Consider the following 25,448-nt stretch of genomic DNA (forward strand, 5'->3'; position numbering starts at 1 on the left):
AATGATAGGTTACAGACGACAGTTAGTCGTTCTGCAATTTCACATTTTAGTTCCTTCAGAACTCTTGGGTGAATATCATCTGGTCCTGCTGATTTATTACTGTTTAGTTTATCAATTTGTTCCAAAAACCTCCTCTAATGACACCTCAATCTGGGACAGTTCCTCAGATTTGTCACCTAAAAAGAATGGCTCAGGTTTAGGCATCTCCTTCACATCCTCAGCCGTGAAGACCGATGCAAAGAATTCTTTTAGTATCTCTGCAATGGCCTTATTGTCCTTGAGTGCTCCTTTAGTATCTTGTTTGTCCAGTGCCCCCACTGGTTGTTTTGCAGGCTTCCTGCTTCTGAAGTACTGTACTTAAAGAATTTTTTGCTATTACTTTTTGAGTCTTTGGCTAGGTGTCCTTCACATTCTTCTTTGGCCCTTCGTAATATATTTTTATACTTCACTTGCCAGACTTTGTGCTCCTTTGACTTCTGCTGAGCTATGATGCCTCTGAGGATCTGGGGCCAGATTTTTCAAATGTATTTAGGTGCCTAAAACTGCAGTTGGGTGCTTAGTGGGATTTTCAGAAGTGCCAAAGAAGGTTAGGTACCTAATTCCTGATTGAAATTAATGGGAGTTAGGTAACTAAGCTGCTTATGTGCTTTTGAAAATCCCATTAGGCACCTAGCTGCATTTTTATATCTTTGAGAAATCAGACTCCTAGACCGTATTTTGAGTCAGTAATGTTGTCCATCCAGAAGGATCACAGAGTACTTCACATGCAATAAATATTATGGGTTGTTTCTTCCACCATTGAAATTCAGCATATATTTGACAGAGCACATCATTTTAGGACAGGACGTGAGGAAGGACACCGTGTCCAACTGAAATAGGGGGAACTTAGGGCAGCAGAATGTAATCTGGCTAGAACAACAGTCCTCACCTTATCATTGCTGGGAAGAATGCCATGGGATCTTTTAAAGGCCATGAATGGTCAAGACATTTCTCATTTCATGAGGGATCACAGGGAGAGAGCTGAAAATAGCTGTGTAGGCATTGTACTTGAGAGCCTGAGCTCCAGCCTGAGTCACAACATCAAAGCAACATCTAAGCAGCTATTTTTAGCATGCTAGTGCAAGCCCCGCAAACACAAGTCTGTTGACCCGGGCTAGGAAGCTCGCTCTCTGAAGCAGTGTGGACAGATCCTTGGAGGGATGTGAGGAACGAATTGAGACTCTGCAATCTCTTGGCAACAGGTGTGAGTGAGTGGATTTACTCCTCAGATTTTAATAGGTTGGTAGATGATGCTAAGAATATAGGCATTTTAATCCTTTTAAGGTACTGTTCTGCCCATACCTAACACCATGCTGGAGCTTCAGAAGATCAATTAGTGTGCAACAATAACAACAAAAAAGGTCTTGTGAGATGGGAGTTATTTTCATGCACCATGCTCATTTTCTCCACCAGGTGTAAGCTTCCTATTTCTCATAGAAATGCACCCCTTACAGCACTGCTGTGGCAGACTCCGGATCAAACCACCAAAAGCCCTGGGAGCATGTGGATCAGGCATGGAGATCTTCCCAGTACAGGTTATGCCATCTCCAAAGGACATTCTGCAGAAGAATAAGTTTATAATAAAATATGAAGAAACTAGATCAGATTTTTCCGAGGGGATCTCCTGTATCATGATTTGTACTGGGCACAGATACCACTAAATCATTTGAAATAATACAGGGAGTTGGAGAACTGCAGCTTCTGTCACTTCCTGAAGACAATAGTCATGTACTAGTCCCAGTCTCTAATTCAGATCAGCAGTCTAAACAGATGAATTAGCCCAAGCTGATACAGAGCAGTTCCTGAAGGGCATCCAACCTGAAGAGATGTGCTCTTGAAAGGATAGGCATTCATGGCTTTGCTTACTCTTGTATTTCTCACACAGATTCTAGTCAGGAAGCCATGTAACAACCTCCTTTTCAGGCTGCATTAAGCACGCCTAGTCTGCAAAGGTCTAGCGAGATGGGGCAGCTTTCAGTGATGTGCTGTGTCATCTGCTCACAGTTGCAGCAATCATGTAGAAGGCCATCCCTGAAGGACTGTACTGTCTTCATCAATTTTCCACAACCACTCACTGGGCCAGTGATATCCAGAGTACTCTGCTGTCTATTTTGGCTCCCTGTAGTCTCATGGTGAGCCTAAGGGCATGCTACAAAGAGCTGAATGTCTACTCAAGTAGTCATATGTACAGAGGGCAATAGGTAAACCTGTCATTAGGTGACTAGGATGGAAAATATGATAAGTTGGCATTTTTGGAGTTGTTGTTTTAGAAGGACCACCCAGCCTCAGCTAGGAATCCCAAGGTGCTGTCATCTGAGAAACCTGAACAGGGAAGCTGTAAGAATGATGTGATAGGAGCTGGATAACTGATTTCTCCTCTAGTAACAGATCTTTGGGGTCACCACAGTTTAATGGTAAACATGAGTACAAGCTTTCCTTCCATTCTGCAGCCCTCAGGAAGTGCTACAAGCTCCTTGCTGCCAGTGCAAAGAGTGGAAGAAAATTGCTAAGAACAAGTGCTCTTGACAGCAGATCCCAGAAGTATAGCAGGAGAATCAGATCTTCTCTGTGATGGTGAGAGGAGAGAGTGGGGGAAGAGAGGATGATTCAGAGGAAATAATTATGATTGCGGCACAGCCTAAAGAAACTAACAGGATGATGTGAGAGCAGCTTTAAAGAAGAACCAATGACTAACATATATGGTACAACTGGATACAGCTTGCATGGAAGAGCAGCTAGCTAGAAATGCCATGCACTCGAAAACAAATTGGTGACACATGACTTCATAGAGTTTAAGGTCAGAAGGGACCTTTAGATCATCTTGTCTAACCTCCTATAGAACACTGGCTAGTCCATTTCACCCAGATACCCCTGCACTGAGCCCAATAACTTGGGTGAACTAAAGCATTCCAGTCCTTAGGAGATTAAACTGTAGTGTGTCGCAGGGAGAGAACTTGCGAATGGCTCAGTTATCTTGTCAGTGTTCTTTGCTTACAGAGTTAAACTAGATGAGATGTACCTGGTGAATAACATCTAAGAGGACTAGCAGAAGGTGGGAGAATGATTCTGTGCCCTCAGATTATATTCCACATTCCTGATCCAGGCTAGGGTCCCTCTCAAAAGAAAGCAAAGTCCTTCTCAATATAGTCCCAAAACTAGAGATCACCCAGAGTACAGAGGGCATATCTTCATTCCTGTTACTAATTTCAATAAAAGTGTTCTAACACTTGAGTCTGTTGTGGCTTCATGTGTCTCCTGTCTCACAGCTCTCTTAGCTTTTATTCTTTCTTGAGTCTTTCTTCCATCCTGCCAGCTTCCTTCAGGTTCATGGCTTCCACAGACTTCCTTTTCTCTTTATCAGCACCTCTCTGCTTCCCCATTCCATGTTCGTTCTCTCTCTCTCTCTGCTTCATTTAATCTTTCATTTTTATATTCTGGATTCATTTCTCTTCTCCATTTGTCCCTTATTCTTTCTCACTCTGATTTTGATTATCCCTTTTCATCTGCTTCTTCCTGGTTTTATAGCCATTTTGGTGTCTTTTTGTTTTCTCTGTGTGTGGTTATCTTCACCTCTATCTGCCCCATTTTTTTCTTCTCTTTTTCTCTCTGTATAATGAGAATGTAGCTGTTTCACCACCCTGCTGTTTCCTTCCTATCTCTTCCCAGTTCTGTACCGTTTCTGTTTCCTGAGTATGCTCTCAATTAGTGAGCTTCACTAGAAAGAGCCTGGAACATCTACTCCAAATAAGGCATTAGAAATTCCATGTAAATAACCAGTTTGCTGGTATTCACACTGATTTATCTAGGACTTTATATCACATTCAGTGCCAGGTTAGCTAATGATGGGACATCATGTTGTGATGCATTGCCATGGAGTTCATTTTCAGTAGCTGGTGCAGGACATAGGGATGAGGAGCTGATTTTAAAATGGGCCATTCTCATACTTGCCATTTAACTGCATAGCAACTATGTGTTCCTCTGGACTACATTTTGCAGACGTAAAACAATGCAATTGGCGTGCAGACTGGTTCAGGGGCAGAAGTCAGCTTGAATCACTTTAGTTCTGTTTATGTAGCTGTGCATTTATCCTGACCCTTCCGGTATGTGGCTGTTACCAGGTAATTTTTTTGTTTACATTTGCTGTATCCTTGTGTGATATTTGTGCCTTGTCTGTGTTGCTTTTAATTGCAAGCTCCTGCCCTCCTTTGGATGACAGAATGGTTCATTGTAAGTGTGTCCTTGTCACTGAACTTAGGTGCAAGATCTACCTGCAGGTTGATTTACCAGCCTGAAAAATGGCCGCTGGCAGGGGAAGCATAGCCCTTTAATTATGCTTTGCTCTTTCGCTCAGAAAGTAAATCTTCAGCAAGTGATAGAGCAGGTAATCTGTAGACTTGTTTATCATCTTTAAGGACTGCAGTAAGATCAACCTTTTCTCAAACTCTCCAGCAGAAGTTCCTGTTTCCAAGTGCCCTTGATGTTGAAGGGATGTTTGTTAGCCAGGGGGTGAAGTATTTGATGCTGAATGCCTTCAAGACCAGGATCTGTTCCCCTTGTGACTGGATGATTAAACTGTTAAAAAGTGTGTGTGGGGGGAAATTACTTTAATTTGCATATTCTTACATGCACCAGCTAGTTGCTGGTTTTGCTATTCTCTCTTCTGGCCTCTTGGGGTGTGAGTGACATCATCTTAAGGTCTAGCTACACTAGAACTGGAAGTTGTGAATTCCAGTTTGACTCATTCAGAATTTGGCCCATAATAAGGGAATAGAGAATATAACAAATGAAGTTGTCGCATTGATTCATCTTTCTTGCATCATGTGTATGGAATCACGGGTAAGGATGGGCATTAAAACTGACCTGAACCTTCTTGCAGAACTCAAGCCAGACCTTTTCTGAGGGTTGGAAAAGTTTGGATAATGTTTACACAGATAAGGGCCTGAATTGGGACATCAAATCTGAATTCCTCCAAACTCTGGGAAAGTTCAGATTGACTTCAGACTTTGTGGCTTGGGCCCATCTCTATGAGAGTGACCCAAACCTAGAGGATCTGAATCCTTTAAACTTTGGAATGGTTTGGATCTGCATCCAAATTTCACTGCGACAGTCAGATAAGACCAAAAGCAGAAGTGGTGAAAATAGTGCAGTTCTTGTCATATTCCCAGCTTAACCACATAGGAAACCTCACAAGAAAAGTAGTTCTGATAGGAAATCTATCTAATTTCTGTGCAGTTCAGATATGGTTAGGATAAGCCATCGAAGTGGGTGTTAGCTGGAAAAAAATCTAGTATTCTTGATGTTTTCCCATCACTAGTCCTATAGCTCTTGGTGTAATATGAAGTAACAGCTAAAAATGAAATAAGACAAGAAATGAGTTGGAGAACAAGTCCCCAGCATTCTTCTACTTTGGAATTGCTTCTCTTAAAATCTGTTTCTGCTTATAAAGACATCTTGGATCAGGCTTCATATTTACTTTCCTTCATTGACCTCCACATCAGAGTTACTCAGCTGACAAGTCAAAGCAAAATTTCTCAAACTTTTGGCACTGTAAGCTCTGCCTAGACTCTAAAAATCAAGCTGTGCTTTCTGCTTCATACTGTTAATCTCCAAAAGCAAAGATCCTGGAACCAGAACCTGCCTGGCAGGTTTTGCTAATGATGCATGATGCAGGGTAGAATACAGATTTGCAGCTGTATTAGATCCACAGGGCTGATGGCCTTAAAAACTTTCTTCCCCATTAACAGAAGAAAATCGAGTGACTCAGGGGAAACACAGAGAGCAGGTAACTAAGGTGCTATTTTCATAGAGTTCATTTTGTGATCAGAACCATATTTGAAACTGGTTCCTGTCTCAACATGGCAGATTTACAGGGAATCTGCCAACCTGTTTACGGGGCTTAAAATCTAAGTTCTCCCTGCTGTTTTGTAGCAAGCAATAAATAAACAAATGTTGGGCACAGCTCTGGGAACATTCTCATTGAAATTACCTATGATGCTTATCCACAGAGGGAGGAGTAAACAAGAAAGGAGCCAGGTTTTGTTACTTATATTTGACCTGCATTTGTTGGGTTACTGGGGCATGAGTTAGGCACATTTTATAAAGTGAAATAATGAAACATGGGTTACTGCGCTAGTAAAACCAAAATAAAATAAAACAGCTTCCCTCCTGATTTGGAGTGACCACCTATGTAGGTGTGAGAGGAGTTGTCTCCATGACCAATACATTTCTTGACACATCTACTTGGATTGCTAACAAGTGTGTCAATTGTGAGGTGGACGCCTGTCCACTAAGAAATGAACTGAGACCTACAAGCTCATTTCAGAGTCCACCACTTGACTGCAAGAAGATGGTGACTTTTGATTACTACCATCGTGTCCACTTGGTGCTTGCAAAAAATATGCCAAAGCCAGCACTTTTATAAGTGGTGGCCTAAATTATATATTGGATGTAAGTTAGTTTGGAAATGGGTGTAAATGGGCACAAAGTGGTGGAACTTGCACCAACTGGATGTTTGATGGATGATAGTAAATAGTATAATTTACTAAGGGCTTGGCTACACTTGAGAGCTGCAGCGCTGGTGGAGGCTTTCCAGCGCTGCAACTTAGTAACTGTCCACACCTGCAAGGCACATCCAGCGCTGCAACTCCCTGGCTGCAGCGCTGGCTGTACACCTGGTCTGCTTGAGGTGTAATGAGCGCAGCGCTGGTGATGCAGCGCTGCTCGTCAGGTGTGGCCACACACCAGCGCTGTTATTGGCCTCCAGGGTATTAGGAGATATCCCAGAATGCTTTTAACTAAATTACTCTTTGTTTTGTTATGCAGCCTCTCTTTGTTTTGTTGTGAACTCGGGGCTCCGGGAGCTGCTTATCTAAAAAACAAACACAGCTCCTGTTTGCTGTGATCAGTCTGTAACTGACTGTGAACAATCAAATGAGATATCCCCCTGCCTGCCTCATCCACAGGGGTTGAGTGTTTGCTTTTGACGAGAGAAACAGCGGGGGCGGGGCGGAGAAAGGGAGTCTGTTGGAGCAGCTGCTTATCTGGTCTGCAGGCTGTTTGCAATTAAGAGTAAGGGGTCGGGAAAATTTTCTGATTTTGCAAGGCAGGGAGCTGATACACAGTGTCGGCTCCAAAAATCCCCTCTCTCTCTCTCCCCCGCTCCCTGTCACACTACACCCCACCCTCCTCTTTGAAAAGCATGTTGCTGCCACTTGAACGCTGGAATAGCTGCCCATAATGCATCACTCCCAACAGCGCTGCAAATGCTGCAAATGTGGCCACACTGCAGCGCTGGTAGCTGTGAGTGTGGCCACACACCAGAGCTTTCCCTACACAGCTGTACGACCAGCGCTGTAACTCCCAGCGCTGCAACTCTCAAGTGTAGCCAAGCCCTAAGGAAGTGGAAAGAGAGAGGCATAGCAGGAAAAGCAACTAGCAGATGGGTGTAAGAGAAAGTGGCCCTAAAACTTTGATGGGAGTTTCTTCTGCTTAGACCAGGCAAAAATTCACCTTGTCTTAATGGTAGCTTCACTTTTCCCTTTCTTCTTGATGAGCTCCTGGTGAGCTGGATCAATACAAATGAAGTGTTGGTCAGTTACACAAGCTTTTCACTCTTTCTGATCAATTATTTTGTGTGTGTTGGTTGATGTAATGCCAGGAAGCTGGAAAATGTTTTGAATTAACCTGTTAGGAAAAGTAGAAAAGTGTGACTGTTAGAAAACAAAGCAAAAAAACCCCCTAATTTAAAAAAAAATTGTTTCTGGATGGTGTGATCTTACTGTTCTGGGCTACTTTTGGTGGTGTTGTGAGTGATTAGTCAATACCGGTCATTTGGCCAATCAAAGGGTAATTAATACCTCTCGGCATTTGGTCACTAAAGGCAACCTCTTAGCAGAAAGAGAGGATTTTTGGTAACGGGTTTGGGTCCTTTATATACCTCTGCAGAAAGAAGGTAGGTGTCAAAAGGAGGGGAGGGACTTATTCTTCATGTTATCGGAGAATGGGTGTTGCTTTAGAATATGTTCACTATAATTTATGTACACAGCGTTTGGGTAACAGGCTGTTAAATAAAAATGAGAAAAAGTAATTATAAGAAAATCAGAAGCAGCATTTCAAAAGCATAACCCCACACCAGCTTTTTATAAACAGCATCTGTTTGAAAATTAAATCCCACTGTACTATATGCATAAAAATCTGCACCTGTGAGTAAATCTGGACCGGGAGCCAGAATGTTTGCATTTAGCTGTATCCATGGAAATAGGATCAGAGTTGAAAAGGGCCATTGTGGCTAATTTCCCTACTTTGGGTGCCCCATGGTTGACCTTCAAGTGGAAGAAATACAATTCTTCTAACTTGGTGCGGTGGAGTGGCAAAGCACCTAATGCTGAGCAATTCTGGCTATCTGCAGACAGGAGCTTGGGGGGAAACCCTGAAGCTACTGCAGAATACTTCAGAGATAAACTATAGCCAGAGTAGGAAACAGAAGTACATGGTGCAGGATGGTTTTTACTTTAATGAGAACATTCCTGCTGAGCCAAGACACAGAGTGGCTAATTAAATGTACAACATGGATTGTGGGAAGGCCTGGGACTCTCCCTTATCTTTCTAAGTATAATAGTTTGTTGATTGTCTTTTGCAGGCGCACAGGAGAGATCTGAGCACAGGTTTCCCTTTAGTGAGATACAGGTCAGCATTTGTTTCAACCCAGATAGTGAGTCAGTACATGAGCTCCACCTGAATGTGGTGTTCAAAGGTTGCACTGCCTTTGTCTTAGGGTACGTCTACACTACGGGACTATTCCGAATTTGCATAAACCGGTTTTGTAAAACAGATTTTATACAATCGATTGCGCGCGGCCACACTAAGCCCATTAATTCGGTGGTGTGCGTCCGCGGTCCGAGGCTAGCGTCGGCTTCTGGAGCGTTGCACTGTGGGTAGCTATTCCCTAGCTATCCCATAGTTCCCGCAGCCTCCCCTGCCCCTTGGAACTTCCGGGTTGAGATCCCAGTGCCTGATGGGGCAAAAATCATTGTCGCGGGTGGTTCTGGGTAAATGTCGTTAGTCACTCCTTCCTCTGGGAAAGCAACGGCAGACAAGCATTTCACGCCTTTTTCCCCTGGATTGCCCTGGCAGATGCCATAGCATGGCAATCATGGAGCTTGTTTTGCCTTTTGTGACTCTCACCGTATGTGTACTAGATGCCGCTCACAGAGGCGATTCAGCAGCGCTACACAGAAGCATGCTTTTGCATGACAGCAGAGATGGTTACCAGTCATACTGCACCATCCAAACCCTTCCATAAATTGGAACTGGTGAGGATGATTATGGCTACCAGTCCTTTTGTACCATTTGCTGCTGTCATAAGTGCCCCTGGCTGCTCTTAGCCAGGGGCGCAAAAGCCAAAATTGGGAATGACTCCCTGAGTCAATCCCTCCTTTTTGGTATCTAAAAATAGAATCAGTCCTGCCTAGAATGTAGGCAAGTGTACTAGATAACCACTGTATCATAGAACCAGAGAGCACAGCTGCTCTGTGTCAGATCCTGCAGAAACTATGATCTCTATGCTATTCACAGGGGGTGCTCCTGTAACAACCCCACCTGTTGATTCCGTTCTTCCCCCAGCCTTTTTGGGCTACCGTAGCATTGTCCCCCCACTTGTGTGATGAAGTAATAAAGAATGCAGGAATAAAAAGACATGGTGACTTGTTAGTGAGAAATGAGTGGAAGGCAGCCTCCAGCTGCTATGATAGTCCAGACAGGACATTAAGCAGTGTGTAGGAGAGAAGCCCAGCATCCCTCTGCTAGTCCAGGGGCAACTGAATCTGTTCTTTACACATGAAGGGTGGGGGCTGATGGAGCTCAGCCCCCTGTTGCTATGATGACGATGGTTACCAGCCATACTGCACCATCCACCAGAAAAAATTAGGGCCAGGCGCCCTTGATCGACCTGACGGATGCTAATCAGCATGGTTACTGCCCCATGTGCCAATAGGCTGATGATGAGGACGGTTACCAGTCCTTTTGTACCATCAGCCACCCATGGCAGGGGGGGGGAGTGAGGATGTTGGTGTTGACGGCTGCAGCATCGTGTCTAGCTGCAGCATTCAGTAAAGATAGGGTGACATGTAAAAGAGTCAGAGGATTGTTTTCCCTTTCGCTTCTGGGGGTGGGTGGGTGGGGGGGGTGAGTAGATTGCCAAGCTGTGCCCTGACCCACCGCGGACACTGTGTTTGACCCTAGAAGCATTTGGAGCTCAGCCAAGAATGCAAATACTTTTCGGAGGCTGCAGGAACTGTGGGATAGCTTCAGTCCTCCAGTCCATAACCGTCCATTTGATTCTTTGGCTTTCCATTACGCTTGTCACGCTGCAGTGCGCTGAGTCCCTGCTATGGCGTCTGTCTGGAGATTTTTAAAAAAGGATTCTGAATTTCATCTTCTGTAACGGAGCGCTGATAGAACGGATTTGCCTGCCCTTACAGCGATCACATCCGCATGGTCCGTGCTGGAGCTCTTTCTTTATTTTGATTTCGGACTGCATCGCCACCCGTGCTGATCGGAGCTCCACGCTGGGCAAACAGGAAATATTCAAAAGTTCGCAGGGCTTTTCCTGTCTACCTGACCACTGCATCCGAGTTCAGATTGCGGTCCAGAGCGGTCACTGCTGCACTGTGGGATAGCTCCCGGAGGCCAATACCGTCGATCAGCGTCCACACTAACCCTAATCCGATATGTTAAAACCGATACTAGCGTTACTCCTCTCGTTAGGGAGGAGTACAGAAACCGGTTTAAAGAGCCATTAAAATCGATATATGGTGCCTCCTAGTGTGGACGGTTGTGGCGTTAAATCAGTTTTACGCTCCTAAAACCGGTTTAAACGCCTAGTGTAGACCAGGCTTTACACTGACTTTCTTCCAGTTTAGCTTTTCAGTCCTCTCTCACCCTGATTCTTCTGTGGCAGCAGAAGTTTGTGGCTGGGAGAGTAGGCAAAATTTCCTTATTTTTATTTTTACCCATCTTATGGTAGTGCCTGGATGCTCTATTTGGGCTAGGTGCTCTGTAAACACATAGTAAGAGACGGTTCCTGCTCCAAAGAGCTTGCAATCTAAATCAATGAGAGGTGAAATGACTTGTAAATCTTATATACAGATGAAGCTGTGGCATAATTGGGAGGAGAAGCCAGGCCTCCTGAATCCCAGTCCAGTGACCTGCCCACTAGACCATGGGCCCCTTTCCTGATGCTGTGGTGCTTTGTGAGCAGAGTTTTCCCTTTTATCCTCTTTTCCCTTTCCCCAAACTATAAGCACAACTTTCTCTTTACCAGTATGGGCCTCAGTTTCCCCTGCTCTTAAAATGGGGAGAAAAATAGTTACCACCCAGAGGTGTTTGGGAACTAAATTTGCATTTGTAAAACTCAGTGAGCTCCTCAGATGGAAGAGGCTAAAGAAATGCAAGGACACCTTATGTTCTAGTATCCGTGAGACCCTTACATCTATGGGCTTTGACGGGAACAGGCTTTCTTCAAGCAGGGACATTAAAGGAGCAGCTGATAATGATTGTGAAGCAGATTCTGTCTGAAGGCCAAATCCTGGAGTCTTGATTTACTGGCTTCTATAACAGCCCTCAATGGATATTGATCCCTCCCATGTGAGAGGGGTTTAACCATTAGTAAACCCGACCCATATCAAGTGCCTTGTGCCAAGAGAAAAAGACCAGTCTCTTACCAGCACTCTGGTGTGACGCACATTTATTGCAACTTTTCAGTGGCAGTTGCACTGCGGGAAGGAATGTAGGTTTTGCCCCATACTGAAAACGCTCATACAGTCACCACTTCCTGAAATCCATTGGAAGAAAGATCTTGTTATAACAAATTAATCCTAATACCCTTCTCCCCCCAGTTATAATCACTTGTGAGTATGAGTTATTTTAATAGACACATTGATTCAACGAAGCACCCACCATCTCTGCTGCCCTCTAAATACCAGTGCAAAAAAAGGCACATAATTTGCATCATCACGGTAAAACGAAACATGATGCAAGTGATTTAGCTGCATGGGTGTGAATGTGTTTGCTATGCATTTCAGTATCCACCTATGCTTCTGGAATGGGTGCCTCATGTTTTAGATGCAAATCAGGTGCAGACTGCTCTTGCTTAGTGCAAAGAATGTTTTCATAAGGGGGAATTTAAGGGAAAACATTCTGCAACCCTCCCTCACCTAGTTTGCCACAGAAAAGAAACTCAAAACACTCACAAGCAGGACAAGAGATCCTTTCCATCTGACCTCAGCAAAGCTATGAGCCCAAAGAGCATCAGCATGGAAAGACGCCAACTCCACTGGCTTTCACTGTAGACTACAAGTTTTTGGCTTTTGCTCCACATTCCCCTGTAGACTTGCAGGAATCTGTTGTTTTTGTGATGCCAAGATCATGGTTTAGTGCGAGACGGGACGTCCTTTGGAACCAGGGAGTAATATGAGTGTGTTAAGAAACAGCCTTGGCACCTAGGTTTTTGAGTCCTTCTTTGGATTTTCCTGATTTCTTGCATAATTTAAAATTTCCCAACCCAGAGACTCCAGCCTCTCTCCACAGGCAGAATTGTAAACAAATGTTTTTCATCTTTGATGGCTACCCTTCTCAGGTGCCTCACTTCACACTGTTCAAGTTTGAAATTGGCTGTGAGAACTTCTTGGGGCTCCCTGGGGTCAGAGAGAAAACATTTCTGCCCCAAAATCAAACTGGGTAGGAAGTTAGTCTTGTGGCTAAGGCATTGGACTAACACTCACAAGATGTGGGTTCCATTCCTAGAGCTGCCATAGACTTCCTGTGACCTTGGGTGAGTCACTCGGAGTCTGACTTTTAAAGGTAGTCAGTCACCTAACAATGCAGGTAGGCACCTAGTGGGATTTTGAAAATCCCACTAATTCCTATTGAAAGTAGTACGAGTTATGTTCCCAGGAGCATTTGAAAATTCCCCCTATGTGCATCATTAGGCACCTAAATACCTTTACAAATCCGGCCCTTAATCCTTTCATTTTAAGTGACTTGGCTTTCTGCATTTCTGTTTGGCATTTCAGGGGTTAATTAATTAAAAACAACCTGGCCTAGATCTGGGCATTCCATTCTGCTCCTAAAAGAAGTAAACCTGACCCTCACTTTCCTCACCCCCTTGATGGGGGAGGGATAGCTCAGTGGTTTGAGCATTGGCCTGCTAAACCCAGGGTTGTGAGTTCAATCCTTGAGGAGGCCGCTTAGGGATCTGGGGCAAAAATTGGTCCTGCTAGTGAAGGCAGGGGGCTGGACTCGATGACCTTTCGAGGTCCCTTCCAGTTCTAGGAGATTGGTATATCTCCAATTATTACCTATAGTGCAAGAAGGATGGAGAGTTGCAGCCCACAAGTACTGTCAAGCCTCTTGTTCCCTCTCCTTTAATGCCCCTTACTGCTACCCTCTTATTTTCCTCTTGCTCTGACTTTGTGCCTCAGTATCAGAAAATGAACCTTGTTTCTAGTGGGCAGTTGCTTTTGGCCTTTTGCTTTTGTGGGTGTCTTGTCTCCCTAGATCTGTGTCATTTGTTTGAAAGTTTTTGTGCGCATCAGAGCGGTGCGAATTCTATCCTATCCGATTATCATTCCGTTGATTTAATGTGGCAAGCAGCACGTATCGCCAGCCCACATGAATTGTGCGGCATGATCCTCTCTGGCTGCAGAATGGAATCTTGAATCATGCTGCAGGCTGGCTAAACGCATGCACGCACACACATAGCCCTTCGTTCGTCAGCACTATCAGTCGTTCCTACAAGTATCCCAATTGACGCTAAGCTCCTGGGGGAGGGGAAAAGGAGGAAAGAATAAATTGTCAACATTTAAATGAAAAATGTATTGGAGACGAGCTAACAGGGCAAAGACTGTGAATAAACTGTTCATTACCTCTGTAATACATGCCTGCTGTCTTTAAAAGTAATGGAGAAAGTGTTATTTGGATGATACTAGCCAGCACTGAGAGAAAATGCAATCTTTCTATTATTTAGCCAAGACGCTTTCAAGGCTGTAATTTCCCCCCATGTTATAGCCAGTATCAAAGTCATCCCTGTGCAGGTTGTTCAGAAATTCTGCTGCTTGAATACTTAGGGCTGAACTGAAGCAGTGTCTGCATGCTGGTGTACGTGGCTGATAAGCTCAGACAGAAATACGCGTTATAGGTGAAACCGTGTTATATTGAACTTGCTTTGATCCACCGGAGTGCGCAACCCAGCCCCCCCAGGGCACTGCTTTACCGCGTTATATCCAAATTTGTGGTGGTATAGCGAGGTAGCAGTGTATCATGGAACAGGAAAAGAGAGAAACTAGGAGCCAGATCCACTTCATGAATCTATGCAGATTTCCACAAGGTGAGGATCTGGCCATAGACATGGAAAATGATGTTTGCTCCATTGCACAATCATAGAAACAGCCTGATGAAACTGAGCATGACATGGAATTTTTCCATGACAAAATAGTAATCTGAAGCTGCTCAGTTTAGATCTGTTAATTCTGAATAAACACATGACTTTTGGGAGACCGTATGATATAGCGGGTTGGGGCTGAGACTGGGAGACCTGAGTTCCGTTCCCTGTGCTGCCACTGACCTGCTGGGTGAGCTTCAGCAACTCACTTCAGCCCTCGTTCTTCTCTTCCTCCTCCCACACTTTGTCTTTGTCTATTTAGATCATAAGCTCTTTGGGACAGGGACACTCTCCTACTATGCGTTTGTACAGTGCTTTGCACAGTGGGGCTGTGATCTCAGCTATGACTGCCAAGAAGCTGGGAATGAACGACAGGAACACTTGATGATGACCTGTTCTGTTCATTCCCTCTGGGGCACCTGGCATTGGCCACTGTCGGTAGACAGGATACTGGGCTAGATGGATCTTTGGTCTGACCCAGTATGGCCGTTCTTACGTTCAAGTGCTCCTGTAATCTAAATAGTAAATTTTACGAGGCTGGATTTGGATTGAATCAGTTACAGTTGAGCCAGGCACTGTATCTCACTGAGCTATAGAGGAGGCTGGTTGTGTGGGGTCTTTCCACCTCTTCTATGTCACAACTTCCTATCTCACTCCACCCTCTCATTTTTAAATAGCCACTGCCTCAGACGCTCTCTGGTAGTGTCAAAGCGTAACCATTATTTAAAGAGCTCTAAGGAAATTATCAAGAAAAGTGTGCTAATGTGATAAACTATTCCTGTGAACACCTGTGAAATGTTAAATGTTACTGGGCTGACGAGTCAGACTCAAAATAGGATTAGACATATATAAATTGGATTAACACCTGCACCATTTACATTGTCCTGGATAAAAAGAAGAGGGCTGCCAGTGCTGATGCTTAGGACATAAGCTGATGACCACCCGGGGACAGAATGAAAGGTTTCCTTATATTGGTATAATGTTGCTCAACTAGCCAAATGCATTATCTGGGCATTTCACCTCCTTTAGAAGCATCTGGTCCCCGCCAATATCAGAGACAGAGAGCTGGAGTCCGCAGACCTTTGGTATATTGCAAATGTATATACAACAGCATCTTCTTGTTTATTTTTTAGGCATCTGGGCATCTCAGTGGCTCAGATTTCGATAATTAGTAAAGGTTTCTACCTCATGAAGCTAAAATCTCGTATTCATATTCCGACCTATTCATGATGACAACAGCACCTCCTTTGTTAACCTTTTTTATTATGATGTCATCTACCAATGTGATATATTCCATCATGTGCCAGCAATGCCCCTCTGCCATGTACATTGGCCAAACCGGACAGTCTCTATGTAAAAGAATAAATGGACACAAATCAGACGTCAAGAATTATAACATTCAAAAACCAGTCGGAGAACACTTCAATCTCCCTGGTCACTCGATTACAGACCTAAAAGTCGCAATATTGCAACAAAAAAACTTCAAAAACAGACTCCAGTGAGAGACTGCTGAATTGGAATTAATTTGTAAATTGGACACCATCAAACTAGGCTTGAATAAAGACTGGGAGTGGATGGGACATTACACAAAGTAAAGCTATTTCCCCATGCTTATTGCCCCCCACCACACACAGTTCCTTACATCTCCTTGTCAATTGCTGGAAATGGGCCATTTTCATTACCACTACAAACAGTTCTTGTTCTCTCCTGCTGATAATAGCTCACCTTGACTGATCACTCTCCTTACAGTGTGTATGGTAGCACCCATTGTTCCATGTTCTCTGTGTATATATATCTTCCTACTGTATTTTCCACTACATGCATCCGAAGAAGGGGGCTGTAGCCCACTAAAGCTTATGCTCAAATAAATTTGTTAGTCTCTAAGGTGCCACAAGTACTCCTGTTCTTTTTGCGGATACAGACTAACACGGCTACTGCTCTGTAACCACATTAAATGTGTTCCTCAGGGGAAACTGAGTAAGAATTGCTTTAATGACATCCTAGTGAAATAATATGGGCTGTAAAACTGAACAAACCTCGACTGACCTGCACTTACAACAGGGATGTCGTTCTCATGTTTGTTTAAGGCGGGTGACACACTTTTTGGGGATCTGTCTCTGTGAGTTTATGAAATCTAGCTTGATTTTATGAACTTTCTGCAGAGTCCCAGCTGAGAAAAGGGTGTTGGTTAGGATCTGAACCCTGAGAATTTGCCTAGAAGCCCAGAGCTTGAGACAGTGACTGGACACTGTGCAGACCCAGCCTGCCTAAGAACATGTGGAATCCATCCAAGGTTTGGGTCTGTTACAGCTGCCTGGTGAGCATCCCCCAGGGGGAGCTCAGCCATGGTTGTAGCAGCGGCCACTGAAGAGAATGATAAATGTTGATGATTGTAGCAGAGTTGCTCTGGGATTGCCCTACAGATCCTCAGACAGTGATGCCTTTCAGCTGACGAGGTAGCATTTTGCATTATTTGAAAATAATTTTTTGCCCCCAAAACCAAAATACTCGATACAACAACATTCCAACAATGACAGCCCGTGGAAGACTCATGCACAAAGAGCAGCGAGAACTCAGAAAGGCTCAGGACACATCTCAGTCTCAGAAGGCGCAGTCCAAGAATAGGGCTGCTCTAACTTCTGGGAACCGTACACAACTGCCTCTGGGCTGCTATGCTGCTCAGCATATCATTAGCATGAACCTTTTAGAGCCCTTCCCTTTGCCATAGAAAGGGGCCACAATCTAGTCTGTAGTCTCCATCGCTCTAAGTTACACTTATTCAGCATTACACAAAGGTAAATGTTCTGTATTTTTCATGGCTGCTAAGCAAGACACATATTGGCCAATTATATTGTTCTAATCTCTCTCTCTCTCTCTCTGGTTTTTCTTTTTTATTGTCCAAATCTCCTGCTGCTTTTTTGAATTCTTGAGAGTATTTCCCTGACGCTCCCTTCTTCTCTTCTCGACTTTTCTTTTGCTCTCCGTTCCTATGAAAGTCACATTCTGGTTGCTGCCCTACTTGGAGGAATGCAACTGCATTTTAGCACTAACAGGGCTGGGTTTCAGGATTACAATCCAGCCTTCAGTAATTAGCCACATTTATTTGCCTTCTCTCTCCTCCTCCCTCCTATAAGCCTTGCTCAACTCATTACGGCTCAACGGCCTGCAGGATATTCTCACAAAGTCTCCAATTCTCTTACGGCATTTGTCTTCCCACACTGCCACCTACTCAGTGTTGCTTTTCGCATTCTGAGGAAAGAGAAGCAATGTTTGGCTGAAGCCCTGACAAACCTGCTATCTCTTGTTCTATATACTGAGTACATCAGATTAACCATTCCCCTCCTCCACGTTACTCTGTCATGATCAACTGAACAGGCTGTTCTTGTGCCCATCAATTGTGGGGGAGGATTTAGATCATTTTGTGTGTATCCGAATAGCAGAGATTGATCGTGAAGCCCAGACAGTATTGCTTTTTTACTCGTGTCTGTGCAAGCACTATACGCTGCAGACAGGAAGCAGTCTTGGCTTGTTTCATTGTTTGAGAAAGATGCACACTTAATATCGACGTTTATTACATTTTCACTAACGCAGTGGTTTCTGCATTCAAAGGCTGTCAAAGTATTTTTCATATTTTCCCATGTATAAGCATCATTTCGCGATCTTTAGTATATAACCAGAAGGTCAGATCTGTTTTCTTACCAATTTATTTTCAAATCCATCATGTGGACACGTTGTTTTCCTATTGCAGGGTTGGTCCTGAGTGCCAGATTGTGCACCCCGGCTTGCTCTTGCAGAGCACTCAGAAGCAGAGCTGGTAGAATAATTAGTTGGAATTAATCTATCTGAAAATTTCAGCTTTTTTGTAACTCTTCCACAAATGGGCTGTGGCTTTTATCAGTTATTATTTTGTTTTACCGTAGCATCTAGAGCAGAGATCCCCAAAGTGTGGGATGTGCCCCCCTAGAGGGGCACAGAGGACTGTTGCAGGGTGTGGTGGGGCTGGGATAGGGGTGGGGAGTGTGTGCCACCCTGTCCCTCCCTTCCCCCAGCACAGCTCCAGTCTGCCTCCAGCCACGTCCCTGGCTCCCATCTCCACGCTTGACCCCGTCCCCAGCCTCGACGTGGCTCTGCTCCTGGCCCTGCACCAGCCCCCAGCCTCAGCTGCTGGCTGTGGCCCCAGTCTTGGACCCTGTACCCGTGTCTTTATGCCCCCTCTACCTCTGAGCCACGCTCTAGGCCCTGGCTCCAGGAGGGTGGGGAGCAGACAGAGGCAAGGGGGGTGTGACCCTCAAAAGTGTTCGGACTACTGATCTAGAGGCTTTGTTGAACTAGACATTGGAAGAGATGTCCCCTGTGTCCTAGAGCTTCCACTCTAAATAGCCACAGCCAGCAAAGGGTGAGAGGGGAAACAGAGGTGAAGTGACTTGCCCAAGCTCACGCTGGAAGTCATTTGGTAGAGTCAAGAATAGCCCCCCAGTGCCCTGTCTACTGGTCCACCTGCCCCTTAATTTGGTTCTTAGTCACTATGGTTTGATGAATAGTTTGTGTGAACAAGTTTACCATGTGGTTTATCAACTGGCTGTTCTAAATATTTGCTGCTTGTCATTCACTATTGTTCCCTATGTCACATGGCGTCATTTCTGTTTCCTATACTTTATTACCAGGAAGAGTCCCTTGTTCTGTTCCTCAGTTGTCTGCCAACAGCTGTGTCTGTTAGATTAATCTATTTGAAGAGAATTAAAAGGGAGGTGTGAATATTCTTGCAAAACACTTATTCATGATGCTTTTGCTTTCCAGGAATACTGCTGTGAATATAATATTCATAAATAAAAGCCTGATCCGAATCCATAGATGTCAATAGAAAGATTTTTATTGACTTCAGCAGACTTTGAATCAGGCCCTAAATATACAAAAGGGCTTGCAAGTTGCCAGGTTTTAGATGCACAAATATCCCCAAACACATTTTCTGATATGGATTTTCTTTTCCAGCTCTTGTTAGGAGTGATGATCTCAAGACACATGTGTTGCTTAGGTGAACACTCATTGGTTATTGTAGGGCTGCTCAGGCATGTTGAGTTGCTCACACTGGTTTATTTTTGGAAAGAAGAGCACCAATGGATTTGTTTGGAAACAGCATACAAAGACTTTCATGAACTTTGCAAACAGTACAATGTTTCAAATTCTGAGCCTATGAACCTTGACCGTGTCCTTTTAAATAAATTCCATGGAGTAAAACTAATGTTGGCCTCCTCTCCCCAAAAGAGAGAAAGTAAAAGTCATCCCAGTAGTGTTAAAGGTCTGTATTAAACCAACTGAAGCCTACAGGAAATTCAGAAGTAAGGCTGACACCAACTTTTTTTGTTTTGGCTGTTGATGCTCTTGATGTTGCTTGTAACCTAGGCTGAATTGGAATAGAGTGACCGTTTTAAGAATGGCATGGATGCTATGAAGGCAACAACTAACTGTGCAAGGTGAAAAAACAGGTCTAGAGCAGTGGTTCCCAAACTTGTTCTGCCGCTTGTGCAGGGAAAGCCCCTGGCAGGCCGGGCCAGTTTATTTACCTGCCGCGTCTGCAGGTTTGGCTGATCGTGGCTCCCAGTGGCCGCAGTTGGCTGCTCCAGGCCAGTGGGAGCCGCTGGAAGCAGCGGCCAGTACGTCCCTCGGCCCATGCCACTTCCAGCAGTTCCCATTGGCCTGGAGCAGCAAACCACGGCCACTGGGAGTCACGATCGGCCGAACCTGCAGACGCGGCTCTCCTGCCAATTTGTCTCCACTCTGGTCAGGAAAGCCCGTCTCTAGGACGAGTAAAGAAAATCCATCCATCCACATTCAAACTGGTAACATCTCTGCTGGGATTGCCTGCCAGTCCGGGTGTCAAGTAGTGCCATTGTGGTGGTGTTTTTGAGGATATAGGAACCAGACTGAGACTGCCAGTTCACGTAGGCTGCTTTACAGCTGCAAGATGAGACCAAATTTTAGTCACTACCAGATCAGTAACCTAGAGGTGAAAGGCTCCATAGCCCATTATATAACCCCCCTGAGCAGACAAGTCCACTTGTCATTTTGGGTGGTTTGACTGCTAATCATTTTTGGTCAAAGAATTTATAGTATTAATTACGAGTCCTCGTTTAGCCCAGAGAAATGCGCAGACAGAGCAGCTGCCATTGGCCTGTTGACTCATAGCTTTCAGAATTTGTCTTATCCCAAAGGGCAGAAAAGGAACATGGAGAATCCAGGATACATGTGCGTCTCTGGAACTCAACAAGATAATATTGTTTTGGCAGCAATGTACTTCTGCTCTACAGGGTTATTCCAATAGCATGTTTCCATTTAGCACAATAAACTCATCTTTCTGCTTTAGTGCCTGAGCTGCTAGCAAATTACAATTACACTTCTAGCTGAACTGACCTAATTAGTTTTTGTTTTGTGCTGTTACAAGAAAAAACTTCCACAATGGAAGCACTTTCCTCCTCCTTTCCACCCCCCAATAGATCAGAGTTTAAATTTGCACTCTCAAAGCCTCATTTAACCAGTTCCTCCCATCCCCACTGCAGATGTTAAAATCCACAAAGTGTAAATACAATGGATTTGATTCTGATCTCACTTACACCAGCTTGAAATCAGCATTCCTCCTTTAAGCCCTTGGGCTTAAAACTCTAGAGGGAAGGAGCTCTCTGATTTTATCTGTTGGTATACTATGGGGAGAACAGCCAGCTGCTTCCTATGCATAAGTTATTTACCCAGAACTCTGGATGGACAGACGCTCCAAAGGTGAAGGAGCCCTCTTCCCCCATCTGTTGGTGAACAAGGGAAAGTGTGGCTACAGGAAGCTTCATTTGTATAAGCTTTCTACCCAGAATTCCTCCACTGACACTTTGGGAGTCACAATAACTGTGTATAAACTCAGAATAGGTTGTGGAGGGGGGGATTGGAGATGAACTGAGAGATAAGAGAAAGGACTCTTCTCAAGGGTTTCTTGCTGCTGAAGTTCCTGAGGTGTTGAGCAGATTTTCCAATGAGGTGCCATGCAGAGGTGGTTCTTTGGCAAGGTGCAATGTAGCGAGGGTTCTTTGCTGAAGCTGTAGAGGACAGAAGTAGAACTTGCTGAACTCCAGTGAGGCCTCCCCTACCCAGCCACTAAAGAAAGTTGAAATCACTCTTGTTATGCAAGATGGAGGAACATCAGGAGAGGACTAGGCAGCACTTCCCAAGGGATTAGAGACTGACCTGCCTGAGTGCACCTCAGGACTTTGGGTCTATGCTGCCCACTGAATGGAGTTTAGCAGATGGGAAGGGTGAAGTGATGTGGTAAAGGGACACTTGCCTATTGGACATTCACACCCATGGGTAGGGGGAACCAAGATAACTGTCTCCTGGCAATGTGGGGCTCTGGCTGCTGTGGGGAGTCCCAGGCCCTTTAAAGCATTGCTGGAGCTCCGGCAGCTGGGCTTGGGTGGTGCTTTAAAGGGCCTGGGGTTCCCCACAGGGGCCAGATCTCCGGGCCCTTTAAATCCCTGCCTGAGCCTGACTGCTGGAGCTCCGACTGTGATTTAAAGGGCCGGAGGCTCCCCACAGCCAGAGCCCCGGGCCCTTTAAATCACCACCAGAGCTCCTCGCAGTGGCTGGAGTCTTGGGCCCTTTAAATCACCACCGGAGAAGCCGGTCCAGTCCGGCAGGGTGTACCGGCTCTTGCAGGTATGCCGTACCAGACCAGACCAGCTTACTTTCACCTCTGGCTCAAAGTGATAACCAGAAAATAATCAAACCACAAAAAGTGAACAAAGAAGGAAAGATCAGTCCAGACATTGGCAGCAGTACTCTTCATGTTGATCGTGGGTAGAGCCCAGCCAGCTCCACAGCAAACTAATTTAACCTTTCCAACCATAAAGTCTTCCTCTGATTGGCAGCTCAAAACAGGATGTTCTCTAAGGCCTGGTCTTATACCAATTTTGTAGTGGTATAACTATTTTGGTAAGGGGTGTTTTTATTAAATACTTATTCTAATACACCTCTCATGTGGATGCATTTACACCTATCTAACTTACCTCCCTTCCAGATATCACTTTTATATCGATATAACTGTGTCCATACTAGGTGGGTCATATAGCTTTAACTATATGAATACAGTTAATATGGTACAACTTGTGTGTGTAGACAAGGTCTCAGTGCTGTGATGCTGTCAGTATCAAGTTTCTTGTTGGGTCTCACTTAAAGCTCACTGAAATTAATGAAAGGTTTTCCACTGACTGCAATAGGTTTGGGATCTGGCCCTTTGTGAAGAATGAGGGAAGGTTGGAGCCTAGTGGTTTGTAGGAGAGTTCCTTCATGGAGATTATAGGGTTGGAATTTGTGTGTGTGTGTGTGTGTGTGTGTGTAAAAGCTTGCAGGTAAGTGAGTTCAGCAGTTGGGAGGGATTAGATATGTGGGGTGGGGAGAGGTGGGAATATGGTGTTGGAGGGTGGTACGGTTAGAGCAACTTCTGGTGGTATGAAGGAAGCATCACTGAATGGACAAGTGTATTTGTCTTCAGCACCTCAATGCCATTTTGTGGAGGATAAGTATACAAAACGTTCGGAGGTAGAGAATAGACTGGATCTATTCTCCTTAATCTCAGTGACCCACCACTTCTCAGAGCTATGCATGGTTCTCCTCTGCATGAACTAGCTTGTCTTGACTGAGATACTGGCAATTCTGTCTTACAGACATGGCTGCAAAGCAGTCATCTGCAGGAGAAGAAAGAAAAAGCACTGATACTCCAGGTGAATGCCCCGTATAACTTTCTGATGGAGCCAGTGTATCAAAGGAGACAAAGCTACCAGCTGGGACCAAAACAAGAAAGTACTAATACGTAAACCATTCCCATCAGAAGGGAAATAACAGCGGGTGGCTCTCGTATCTGCTATTTTTAATAATACATGGAGATTGCTAACAAATCAGCCATTTTCAAACTGTTAATTGCAGAAATGTTTGTCACCTCCTCAGGACATATCTCACTCGCATCGTCCTGAAATATATTTTCTCCCTTTTATTTTTTCTGCTTTTCCATGGGAAGATTTTAAAATGACAGTCACTCTCAGAATGCAAAACAACATGGAGAAAGAGAGAGCATGAAAGATAGTGATAAAGGTTTTAAGTATTAAAATGATATGCATAGATAGTCCTTCTTTCAAGGGGACATTCTGAAGGTGCCAGAAAAGATTTATATAATTAGCTGGCAATGAGCTGCACAGTGAGTTTTTGAATAAAATAAATATTTTGAGTACACACGCGCACACACTTGCAGCATAAGCCCTTGGGTCAGCAAAGGAAAATCTGAAAGCTGAAATACTGCTTGACAGCCCATTGAGAAGAAAATCACCGGCTTTGAAGCTTCCTGGACTTTACTGTCCTTCTGAAAACTCCCTCCCCTCCATCACCAAAAAACCCCTATGACACCCGATCAAATTCCTAAGTATCATCAGATATGACAGACGTTGCAGCTATGATCTGTTATCAACTGGCATAAAGCTCTGCTCCCAGGTATATTTGATCAGGGGGGACAGACTATAAATAGGTATTCATAAAATATTTATGGTTATTTTTTAAAATATTTTGGGGGAGGATGAGTGAAAAATTATACTGTAAAGTTCAACAAAAATATCTCACGGTTTTGTTGGTTTATTTATTTTTAAATTGCATAAAATGGTAAAAGGAGAAATCACGAAGGCGCTAAGTCAGCCTACAGTCAATTTTACTTGCTGGATAGAAAATTCTGTTAAGCCCAGCCTAGACTTCACCTTCTCATTTGGTTAATCAGTAAGTCCCATGACTAATGTAACTAGATACAGTGGCCATGTTCAGCAGATAGAGAGACACAGGGGCGGCTCTAGGTATTTTGCTGCCCCAAGCACCGCAGGCAGGCTGCCTTCGGCGGCTTGCCTGCCGGAGGTCCCCGGTCCCGCGGATTCAGCAGCACGCCTGCGGGAGGTCCGCTGAAGCCGCGGGACCAGCGAACCCTCTGCAGGCATGCCGCTGAAGGCAACTTGCCTGCCGTCCTCGCGGTGACCGGCAGAGCGCCCCCTGCGGCTTGCCGCCCCAAGCATGCACTTGGCGTGTTGCTGCCTGGAGCCGCCCCTGGAGAGACAGACCAACTGGCCAAACCTTGCACAACCATTCTTAAATTATTCTGGTCAAGAAATGGCCTCTTCATGGCCAGTTGAGGCTGAAATGGATGAAATCGTCTTACATTTCTTGGGTGATGCCCCAAAGATCTTGAAGAATCTGAGTTTGGTGACCCAAGGGCATGCAGCTATATCTTGTAATCTGAATGTGTAGCAACTTTAGAAAGAACCACCCTTGAATTGGTAAGACCCTGATACGAAGCCCATTGAAGTCAGAGGAAGTTTTCCTTTGACGTCAGTGGACTTTGTATCAGGTCCTCAGAGACTGACTAGCTGAATGAAGGGCTACAAAATAAAGATAGGACAAAAGCAGAGTCATTTATTTGAAAACCAATCTCTCACCATGAACCGTGGAGGTTCTGACCCCTTTGTGACCACAAAAATTACTACACAATCTCAGGAGAGGGGACTGAAGCCTGAACCTGCCTGACCCCTGCCGCCCCGGGTCGGGGGACCAAAATGAAAGCCTCAGTCCCACCGCCCTGGGGGAGGGGAAGCAAAGCCGAAGCCCAAGGGCTTCAGCCCCAGGCAGGATACCTGTAACCTGAGCCCTGCTGTCCAGGCCCCAGCTGGTGGGGCTTGGGCTTCAGCTTCGGCCTTGTGCCCTGGCAACCCCATTAAAATGGGGTTATGACCCACTTTGAGGTCCCAACCCAGTTTGAGAACCGCTGAGTTTGGAATACCCTGTGTGATGACACTAGGTAGCATAAGCTGTGTGAAGTTCATCAGCTAGTTAAAAAGTGAGAGGGAACCACTACGTCTGTGTGTGTGTGTGTCCAATGGCCTTAATAATGAACCCTCTTTTTATTCAT

General features: G+C 44.8%; 1 long non-coding RNA gene across 2 annotated transcripts in view; it reads left to right on the plus strand.

The window, feature by feature from the left end:
- Positions 1 to 23,816, plus strand: part of LOC123376304 — a 120,043-nt gene extending 96,227 nt beyond the window's left edge. For both annotated transcript variants that reach the window (XR_006581751.1, XR_006581752.1), the window contains exon 3: positions 23,179 to 23,816. This is a non-coding gene — a long non-coding RNA (uncharacterized LOC123376304). The remainder of the gene's footprint in view (positions 1 to 23,178) is intronic.
- Positions 23,817 to 25,448: the final 1,632 nt, after the last annotated feature.

Source organism: Mauremys mutica, chromosome 8, assembly GCF_020497125.1.
Source record: "Mauremys mutica isolate MM-2020 ecotype Southern chromosome 8, ASM2049712v1, whole genome shotgun sequence".
Classification (NCBI taxonomy): domain Eukaryota; kingdom Metazoa; phylum Chordata; order Testudines; family Geoemydidae; genus Mauremys; species Mauremys mutica.